Below are 10,360 nucleotides of genomic sequence, written 5' to 3' on the forward strand. Positions count from 1 at the left end.
GCAATATCGCAAACGAATTTTCTTGCATACCAGGTGAATGACAGTCACGGCGAATATTTGAATGGTGGCAGCCAATGCATGATTAAAAATTAATTTGCTGCTGCAGGTCAATGCTCGGTTGCGGCAGCGATATTTAGATGGGAGTGAAAAGCAAAAAAAAAGAATAAAAAACACAAAAAGAAAGATCGTGTGCTCAGTTACGGCATTGTAAACAACGCCACGGCCGGTGTTGCTGCTGCTACTGCTGGAAAACCTGCAAGGTGTGCGCTCCTTGCCAGTTGCTCGATAAAACTGCGCCTGGCTCTTGTGTCAGAAGGTTTGTCACCTGCAAAGGTATTCAAATTCTGTGTATACTATCACGAGGATGAACAACAATTATATCCCTTATTACGACTGCTGTATGCACTTCACTTCTCTGTAGTAACATTAACAATGAGCAATCCAACATAAATAATAAGCTGCCAACGAAAACAACAATACTTTTATACAACCACGGTTATATATCGCTGTTGCATCGCATGAAATAATGGATGAGAGAACAAAAATGCCATCAACTAGCTAACGTCTAATTACATACGACGCATTACTTTACCTTCATCGAGATCAGCAGTTTTCACAGGCACCACAGCTGGTGCATGATGCACTGATGCACTTGTCCACACTTGACTTGGCACTGCATAAGACCAATGGGCAAATGTGACCCGAAACCACAGAAATCATTGAAGGGACACAGTAAATACGCAAGTGTATTCACGAGCATGAATGAGGCTGGCTTTAAAACTTGTTAGGAATTAGGCAGCAAAGGTCGCTATTCAGAAAGTCAAATTGCTGATTTTTCCTGCTAAAAACAAGAGATGCCGCTAGTATCTATGAGCGCCTGACACAATGAAACGGTACTAACGTCTTCGGTGCTCGTAAGTGCAGTTTTATTACTTTTTGATTGCGGAAAAACTTTTCCGCTTCCCAAAGGTAATCAAAGAAATGTAAATGCGAAGTATAACGACCTACCATGAAAGGATGTCCTAACATCATTCAACTGCTAGCAAAAATATGCTTCCTTTGATTGCCGCATTGTATCATTGACCATAAATGCAGAGGACAGTTGCTAGCCGAAAGATAAGAAGCCATGCGAGAGCTAAAATTACACAGCTTGTCAAGCAACACGAAGTGATTTTCTCAGTGACACCTGTCAAGAGGAAGCAAACATCACGTCGTCTGGATGGATGGATGCTATGAGCGTCCCCTTTATAACGGGGCGGTGACATGTCTGCCACCAGGCTCGAAGGATAAAAAAAGAAAAAAAAAGAAAAAAAACTTCCTTGTTTCATGTTGTCCTAATGCCTTATCTACATTGATTAAATCTATGTTATTATAACAAAAAATATAAATTCACAGTCAATCTCTCTGCCTCTTAAGGCAGAATAACCTTTTTTCCCCCAATTATTTATTTTTGTACTTTATCTCTACTTTTCTGCCACCAATACTCTAACCGTCTCTTACTTATTTCTATCGCGGGCGTGTTCAGCTTTCCATTGTTGTCCCTAAAACCCAAGGCTTCATGTAGACTCGTGCCCACACGTATACCTGGGTGAATATCGCCACATTCAATCAGTACATGTTCCATCGTTTCCTTAGTTCCCCCGCAGCATGTACATAGTTCTTCTTCGTTACTGAATCTCACTTTATAACTACGCGTTCTCAGGCAGCCCGACCTTGCTTCAAACAGTAAAGCGCTTCCCCTTGAATTATCATAAAACCTTTCCCTCCTTATTTCGTTTTTTCCTTTTCGTAGTTACTCAGAGCCGGCTTCTTTCCATCGCTGTCATCCAATAAGTCTTCTCCGTCTCTCTGACCTTCCGCTTAATGCTCCTTGTTGCCATATCGCCCGCACTGCCAGCCGTATATTTACTGGTGAGCCTCCTAGTTCTTTTTCTCCACTGCGTGTCAACGCTTTTCCTATACAAATACCTGAAAACCTTCTCTGCCCATCTACTCTTCTTCATTTTCCTCAGCCTCTCTTCGAATCTCATTTTGCTCTGCGCTTCCCTCACTTCAAAGCCTGTCCATCCCATATCACCCTTCACCGCCTCATTTGTCGTCTTCCCGTGAGCGCCCAAGGCGAGGCGGCCCACCGTCCTTTGATTTACATCCATTCCTGATTGCACCTCTGACTTCATGCACACCACTGAGTTCCCAATGTAAGCCCCGGAACCATCACACCCTTCCACAGCCCTCGAAGCACCTCGTACCTATTGTATCCCCATAAAGCTCTGTGCTTCATAATTGCAGCATTCCTCTTTCCCTTTGCTACCGATGCTTTCTCTTGTACCTCCATATATCTATCCCCCTCATTTACCCATACTCCGAGGTACTTGTACTCGCTTACCCTCGGTATTTTTTGGCCCTGTATTAAGACCGTATGGTCTCCGTGATCATTGAATATCATCAATCCACATTTTGTTGCACTAAATCCTAGTCCTAGAGCCTCACACTCCCTTCCGCATATATCTGCCAGTCGCTGTATATCATCTTGACTGTCCGCAAATAAGACAATATCATCAGCATAAAATAGACCTGGAAGCTTCTGCTCAACCATCGCTCCGACCTGTTTGTGTGACAAATTAAATCCAATGTTGCTACCTTCTAGCGCTTTTTCCATCCTCGCCATGTACAGCATGAATAACAGCGGGGACAAAGGGCATCCCTGTCTCAGTCCCTTGCTAATTTCAACGCTGTCCTTGCTACTTATTCCTTCCCATTCTATACAAACTGTATTTTCTCGGTATATTTCTCTCAAAAGCTGTACACAGTCGTCACCTATGCCCACTTCCTTCAATATATCCCACAAAATATATCCCACAAACTAGCGACCAGCTACCGCGCCACCTGGCCAAGCCGCCCATTCGAAGCAGCTAAGCCACGCCCACAGGCGGAGACATCGCGCGCTAGGCCTCGAGGCCCACCACTGGAAACGCCGGCGCCACCGTCGGCGTGACGTGCTTGGCAGGATCACGTGGTCTCAGCGGCCGCGTCGGCTGCTTGTGGCGCACTGCCGCGTGCTTTGAAAACGAGTTTCAAGTCCCACATGCGCTACTGTCTGTTCAAATTCGGAAGTTTTCTCTCATTTTCTACTCAATTGAAACCATTGTAATAGAGTGGCTGCCTCCGAAGGCGACGAACATGGGGCTCTACCGCTCGGTGCCGCAGTGCCGCGCTTACGCAAAGGAGCCCAGTGTCAGCCTGCACTGGTAACCGCGGGACAAGAAACAGCGTGAAGCATGGGTTGTAAAGCTAAGAACCGGCAAATAGCCATCCGCTACGAGTCTTGTGTGCAACAAGCACTTCCGCGACGAAGACTTGTTACTGCTTCGGGCCTGCGATGTTCGGTGAGTAGCAGACAGCGCGCACTGAGACGATGGCTCGCGCGCGCTTCCCGCCGGCAAATGATGCTTATTTGCCACAGGATGGTAAAAGCGCTACCTTTTACCACGTGCGATGCCATCTCAGAACCCTCCAGTGCGACCTCTTGATCGTCGGCCCCGTGCTCAGCGTCCACAAAATCGGCTGCAGATGCGCAAGTCATTGTTTAGATACGTTAAATTAAAAAACGCACAGGGTCCCTTATGCATTCGTTAAAGATGACTAGAAGGCGAAAGCCATCTTCTTCTTGTCAGTCGATGTACTGATTCTCCCGCGCCCCCCTCCAAAAGCGTTCTGCGCCTAACGCGGTTTTGCACGGCCTCCGTGACCGATCATGGAGGCAATGCAAAGCGACCATGACGTGTGAATACGTCATCATGTGACGTCACATTATGTGACGTCATAATGACGCTACATATTTTGGCGATCTGTGACGTCATGATGACGTCATATGGTGACACCATCACGTGACGATTATTTTTTGCATCACTCGTGTTGACGCCGCCGACGCGGGACGCCGACGGGCAACCTTCCTATTTGATGAGGCATGCATTGCTTCATAAGCTACATAAATTTTGCATTGCCTCCGTGATCGGCCCACCGGCCAACCCCATGTATTTTCTTGGAGCCTCATTTATTTACGTGAGAAAGATGCCACCTTGTTGGCGTTAGACACGACACTGCTGCCAAAATTGCTGGGGTACTCGCCAAATAATTACTATCCTGTTTTGCGGCTGTTGGTTGCTGCAATAACTTCTATTTTATTCACCGCTATTTCAAGTTCATGTGGGTCCTACTTCACAGCCGACGTTTGCAGAACAAGTCCGCAAACGTTACTGTATTTTCTTTCTTTTCCTAGGCGTCGCATGCTACTACATGCTCAGTCTCGTAGACTGGTTCTTCTTCCACCAGCAATCTCGAAGTGGTGAAGCTTTGGTCTATGAATTTGTTGATGACAGAGAGCGGCAAGTTCACTGGAATGCAAACGGAACGATAATTAAGGAGCATTAAAAAAAAGGCGTCGCATTTGCTCACGTTTTGTGTGAGCACCAAACGAAACGAATGCGCGGAATAAAGAAACATAAGCAGCGGCATTTGCCCGCTGAGAAGACCGATCAATACGCAGTGCGAGACAACTTGTCAAAGGACATTGAAACGTAGCCGAATTTAGACCAAAAAAGAAAAAAAAAAAACATTGAATCGTCGGGATGGCAGATCACGAAGTTGTCATGCGCACCGAAGCCGCAGATGTAAGGAAATTATTTTTGAACTGCTCTAATAGCGTCCGCGCAACAGTAGTTGTTTGTTTACTCACAAATTCTCATATTTTGCGGCCTAAAGTTCACAGCGCGGTGCCAAAATGCGCTCGTAGCAAAAGTGAAACCATCAGTGCGAACATACGCGTACATGCAGACGCTCATACATGCGGAGGCACCGTCAGTCGTCGCGAACCCGTGCGATCGCTGGCTTGGGGCTTCTTTCTGTTATGCTCCGTTTGGTTATACAGGCAGTCTACTCTAACGAGATATTTCGCATAGTTTGCACTCAGCGAGTGACTACCTTTCACGCAAGAAGCCGGTTCAGGGGTCTGCAACGCGGTGACAGCGTGAAGCGGGTGCTCGGTTTTCTGCAAAGAGACAGCGACTGTAGACTATCTTGTGCTTTCAGTTCGTCGAAAATGATTATTTTGACATTAAAGAACACAGTTTATTTCGAAAGTACTTACAGAAATGCCCTGGAGGGCTTCCGCGAGGTGTTTTTGTAGAGCGCCGACAGCAAAACCTATGGGGAGCGCGCCGGCGGTATCCTGCCTAGCACGCAATCGAGGCGCGTCAGGCCCCGGAAAGTCGCAAGTTCCAGCGATCGCCACAGAGGGCGAAAAAATCGACCGCGGCGAGTTCCAGCTTCAAACACAGGGAGTGGATCTACTAACCTCTGCGTTAGGATAACATGGCGACGTTAGTGGCCGCCATTCGCGCTATTTGACTTTTTATGTAGGGGCGCCCTCGTCGGGCCTAAACTTCAAATTAAAATATTCTTGAAATAAGGAAGTTTAGTTGTTTGCATACTGTTACACTTCAATAAACAAATTGCTGTTTATACGAAGTGGCCTTGCCTTGCCAGTTACCACGTCATCAATCTTTGTAATAGTTTTTTGCTCCAACAGACTCGTAGTTGTCAGCAGCCTATCGGCATCATTATGTTCATTTCAAATATACGGCGGCAGAGGCAACGTAACGGTTCACGGTGCATTCGGATGGGTCTCGCGCTCTTTCGTTTCGCTGTAAAAGTTTCCAGTCACTGCCGGCCGAGACACTCGCTTTCGTTCTATTTGTTTTGACTCGTTGAAATGCTTTCGCGAAACGCATTCAGCAGACTTCGGGAGAACGAAGGGACCGTTGAAGCGTTCACCGGATGAACACTCGTTTCAAGCTCGTGAATATACGAACCGGTGAGTATAAAAACCCACTGCTTCAGCTTTTTACCAATGACGGTGTGGGTGTCACACGGAGGCGACGCACTGCAATATTAAAATTTTCAACGTGTCAAACTCTGTCGATGAGAAAACGTGCGATACTTGAGGCGTGGCTTCAAGTGGGAGCAAGTTGCTGAGTTTATCGTTCGGTTCACATTGACCAGGCCGCTGCAATAAAGAAAGGCAACTGCGTCACCAACGTCTCGCATGTATCTTCGTAACTAGCCCGCATATCAGTGCAAAAAAGATACGAGTTATATTTTGCCGCAGTCGCGTTTGAGAAGCCAGGTTTAGAGGTCTCATTTCTCCTGTTGTCAGTTTAGGTTATTTTTACTGCACATTTAGTGCAACGAAAGCTTCACATAATTGTGAGTGCACATTCACTTTATTGTGATGAAGAAACCGGCACTATAATCAGAAATATTTTTGTTTTTTTTTTCTACCATAGTCTCCTGGTATGACAAGGAAACAGCTGTGTGCAATGAGCAAGGCACCTGTTACATGACACGCCTGTAAAGAAGCTAGCCCGAGTGAAACAACATGCATTATAAGGTACGTTTACATATATGTATAACAAACCGCTGTTTTTGTTCACTGTGTTTATACGTTTATTTTTCCAAAGTTTAATATTCACTGATAATGCTTATCAATATCTGGTGATGTCATTGTTTTTCCAGGATTGCCGGGCAACGACAGGATGACTACCCCCGAATGTCCACCCTGCAAGTGCGGCGAAACATGTGAACGTCTGCTACAACAGGTCATCTTGAACCTCACGCTTGCAATGCTGTATTTGTGAATGGTTTACCAGGCATCTCATGGAGGTGTGCCTACAATCGTCCACAAGTATTAGCTGTCTACTGTGTCATGCAATCTACACCGCAATAGCGTTGAAATTGAGCACTAGCTCCGTGCATTAGTTACGTTACCTGGCACTGCTGAGCTCAACGACGCAGGTTTATACCCAGCCACGGTGGTCACATTTCATTGGGGGCGAAATGCAAAGACGCTCGTGTGCTTAGATCTGCGTCTGAAGTTCAGCGAAAGACGGAAGCTTGAAGAGACGAAGAATTTGTTAACAAGAGGTGTCGCTGGAGCAAATGTTTCGACAAGCAGACTTGTCTTCTGCAAGGCTACAACTGCGTTTGTTTAACTCCAGTCAGTTAGAATCAATCTAGAGTTGCCCACTACTGTATGACTCATAATAATATCATGGTGTGTAAATTATAAATTTAAGGGTAAATATATAGAAGTCTGTCTGGCTGGGTAAGATTATAAGAATAAAAACACTCTCCAGCCACATTTAATCATTAGTCTTCTTAATTTAAAAAAAACTAAGAGACCAAACGGGTCTCGAAACGTAGGGTCAGTTTTTTTTAATTATAAATCGCATTACAAAACGAACATCACGGCAGTGAGGGGAATTAACAGTCTTTCCAACATCTAATAATATGTAGGGTTTAACGTCCCAAAATCACGATACGCCGTAGTGGAGGGCTCCGCAAATTTCGACCACCTGGGGTTCTTTGACGTGCACCTAAACCTAAGTACACAGGCCTCAAACATTTTCGCCTCCATCGAAAATACAGCTGCCGCGCAACGTAAATGCAACATTTAGTTGTGCCTTATGAGACAGTTTACACACTACGCTGAAAACTGTTTTGCCTTAATTAACTGTGTTTAGATCATAGAAGTTTACAAAAAGATACGACAAAGCTTTACAAGGCTGCGCTCAATTACATTAGCCTTTGCACATATGTTCAATGGGCTCCTTCAAATTATTTACAGCTAATAAACAAATTATAAGTGTGACGAGCACTTCTTCCAGCACAGCTTCACCAAGCACGTTTACGTTGTCGTGATGAGTGAGATTGTGTTCAGTGAGTATGGTAGTGTTTTCTTTTTTACATAGCAGAGAAACGTGCCAAATTTGTTTGAACACACCTACTTCTGCTGTTTGATTAAATTAACATGTCACAGTTGTAGCACCTACCACTATGAAGTGAAAGTCTGTAAACTACTGTCACGAAAAAAAAACCTAGGAAATCGAAGAGGTAATTTAAAACATACATGAACTTGGACTTATCCACAGCCACACTACAAGATTTTACGTATCGTCACGGGGTCGTGACGTCGACAAAAGCAGCAGTCGGTGTGTCCAAGATGAAACTTTTTGTTCGGCCGAACTTGTGGCCGGGAAACGAAAAGTCAAACTACAACAATACACACTGCACACTGATAGCGGCGAACAGGCGTCGGCCGTCGATAAACTGATCTGTGGCAAGGCGCGTCGGCATTTATACCTGCGGCATCGAACATTCCAGCATTATCACTGGTCGCTGCGTTAGTTCGACAATAAACTGAGCTGTTTGCAATTGCACGTTCCAGCCTAACAGAAGATCCTAGAATAATCTGGAATGTTCCCAGACATTCTGGCACGGTTTGTGCAATGCAGTAACTACACGTGCAATTGGCCAATAACATAAAACATACAAAGAAAGGAGCGCATGTGACAGTATTTCAAGCCGGAGCTTCTAAAAGTAGCAGGGAGAATACATACTTGTGCTCCCAAGCCCAAATATATTGAAAAAGTAAATAACACAATAACAAGTACGCAATATATATATGACCTTTATTTATCCAGCATTGGCACAGGTTCACATCGTGCCCCACAGTTTGATTTCGTGAGTGTTTGCTTGCAACAGAGTGCTCAAGTTCTATCGACATGTCTATGTGATACAGAGATTGTGCTTGCGGCTGAGCAGTTGTTTAGTGTTCTGTGCGAACACCAACGAAGATGTACACTGCATGCCTAAAGCTTATTTTCTTAGAATTGTGCTTCTAGAATCTGTAAGCACTCGCCTTATATCTCTGTTTCTTTAGCATTCATCTACGCTGCATACTCAGCAGTCCGATTACTACTAGCGCCAAGAAATTCTAGCTGTAGAAACTGTGTAACTGAACTATATCGAGGAACAAAACGAGCCTGGAATATTTTCTTCCACCTATTACCTGAATACGTACTACCTATGGTATGAAGAATAAAAGGCAACCACCGACCAAATAAATGTTTTAAAAAAGAAAGAAACGACGTTTCGGCTTCCATACGGAAGCCTTGTTCACAATGAAGCCATGAACACCAAAAGCATCTAACTATACAGGTTTCAGTAAGTCACGTAAGCACCGCGCATAGCACGAGGGAAGGATTCCAACATTACGATTCAGCGTCTGTTCAGTAGATTGTATCTTGAGGGACTCAAGATTCAGGCGTGACGTCCAGTTTCTTTCCTTCCCGATAATGCTCGCATTCAACCAGTCTATAGTGTGATTAGTCGTGTCCGCATGCTCCGCCAGTGCATTAGATGCCACTTTCTTGTTTTTCACATCGTTCTGATGCTGGCGCAGGCGCTGTCTGAAATTGCCGGTCTCCCCGATATAAACACTATCGCAGTCCGCACAAGGGATTTTATACACAACACCAGGAAAGGCTTCCTTCGGAAGTTTGTCCTTCCCACCAACAAGTGTGTGCCGTAACTTGCGTACAGGCACGTGGGCTACTTCGACGTCGTAGCTACGCAGAACGCGTGACAAAGTCTCACTTATTCCGGGCACATAAGGAACAGCTGCGCGTTTTCTCTGTCGGATACTGGCAGGCTGTGAGGGAGCAGACATGCGATGTTCCACCGCATTAACAAACGCTGGCGGGTAACCGCACGTCGAAAGGTCCTCCCGAACCATCTTTACATCGGCGTTCAGGTCTTCGGGATTCGTGCAAAGGCGATTTGCACGGCCTAACAAGGAGGCAACCACTGACCTCTTATGAGTGTCAGGGTGAACAGACTTGAAGTTCGGGTACCTGCCAGTGTGCGTGCCTTTTCGGTAGACAGAGAAAGATAGCGCTCCATTGGTCCTTTTAACAAGAACGTCCAAAAAGGGTAGCCTCTGGTTAGCCTCCATTTCCACGGTGAACTGAATGGCGGTAGATTGATTGTTGAGGTGTGCCGTGAATGCTTCTAAAGCAGAGCGCTCGATGACACAAAAACAATCATCAACATAGCGAAGGAAAATTCTTGGAGATGGGCTGAAAGAAGCGAGAGCCCGATTTTCCAGCCATTCCATGGTTAGGTTCGCAGCAGTCACCGAGACAGAGGCACCCATAGGTGCTCCGTGAACTTGCTTGTAGAAGACCTTGTCGAAGCTGAAGTAGGTGTTGGCAAGGCAAAAGCTGAGAAGCTTTCTCAAATCCGGGACATCGAAGGGAGACCTTTCGGCAAGATGCGAATCAGCTTCAAGAGCCGCAGCACACGACTCAACGGCGAGATCAGTGGGAATGGAAGTGAACAAGGAGACCACGCCAAACGAAATCATCACCTCGTCTTCATCAAGGACCAAGGAGCCGATTTTTTCAACGAAATGGGCGGAGTTGCGCACGTGAGTGTTGCCTTGTCCAACTAGGGTGATAGC

This window comes from Rhipicephalus sanguineus, chromosome 1 (assembly GCF_013339695.2).
Source record: "Rhipicephalus sanguineus isolate Rsan-2018 chromosome 1, BIME_Rsan_1.4, whole genome shotgun sequence".
NCBI classification, from domain to species: domain Eukaryota; kingdom Metazoa; phylum Arthropoda; class Arachnida; order Ixodida; family Ixodidae; genus Rhipicephalus; species Rhipicephalus sanguineus.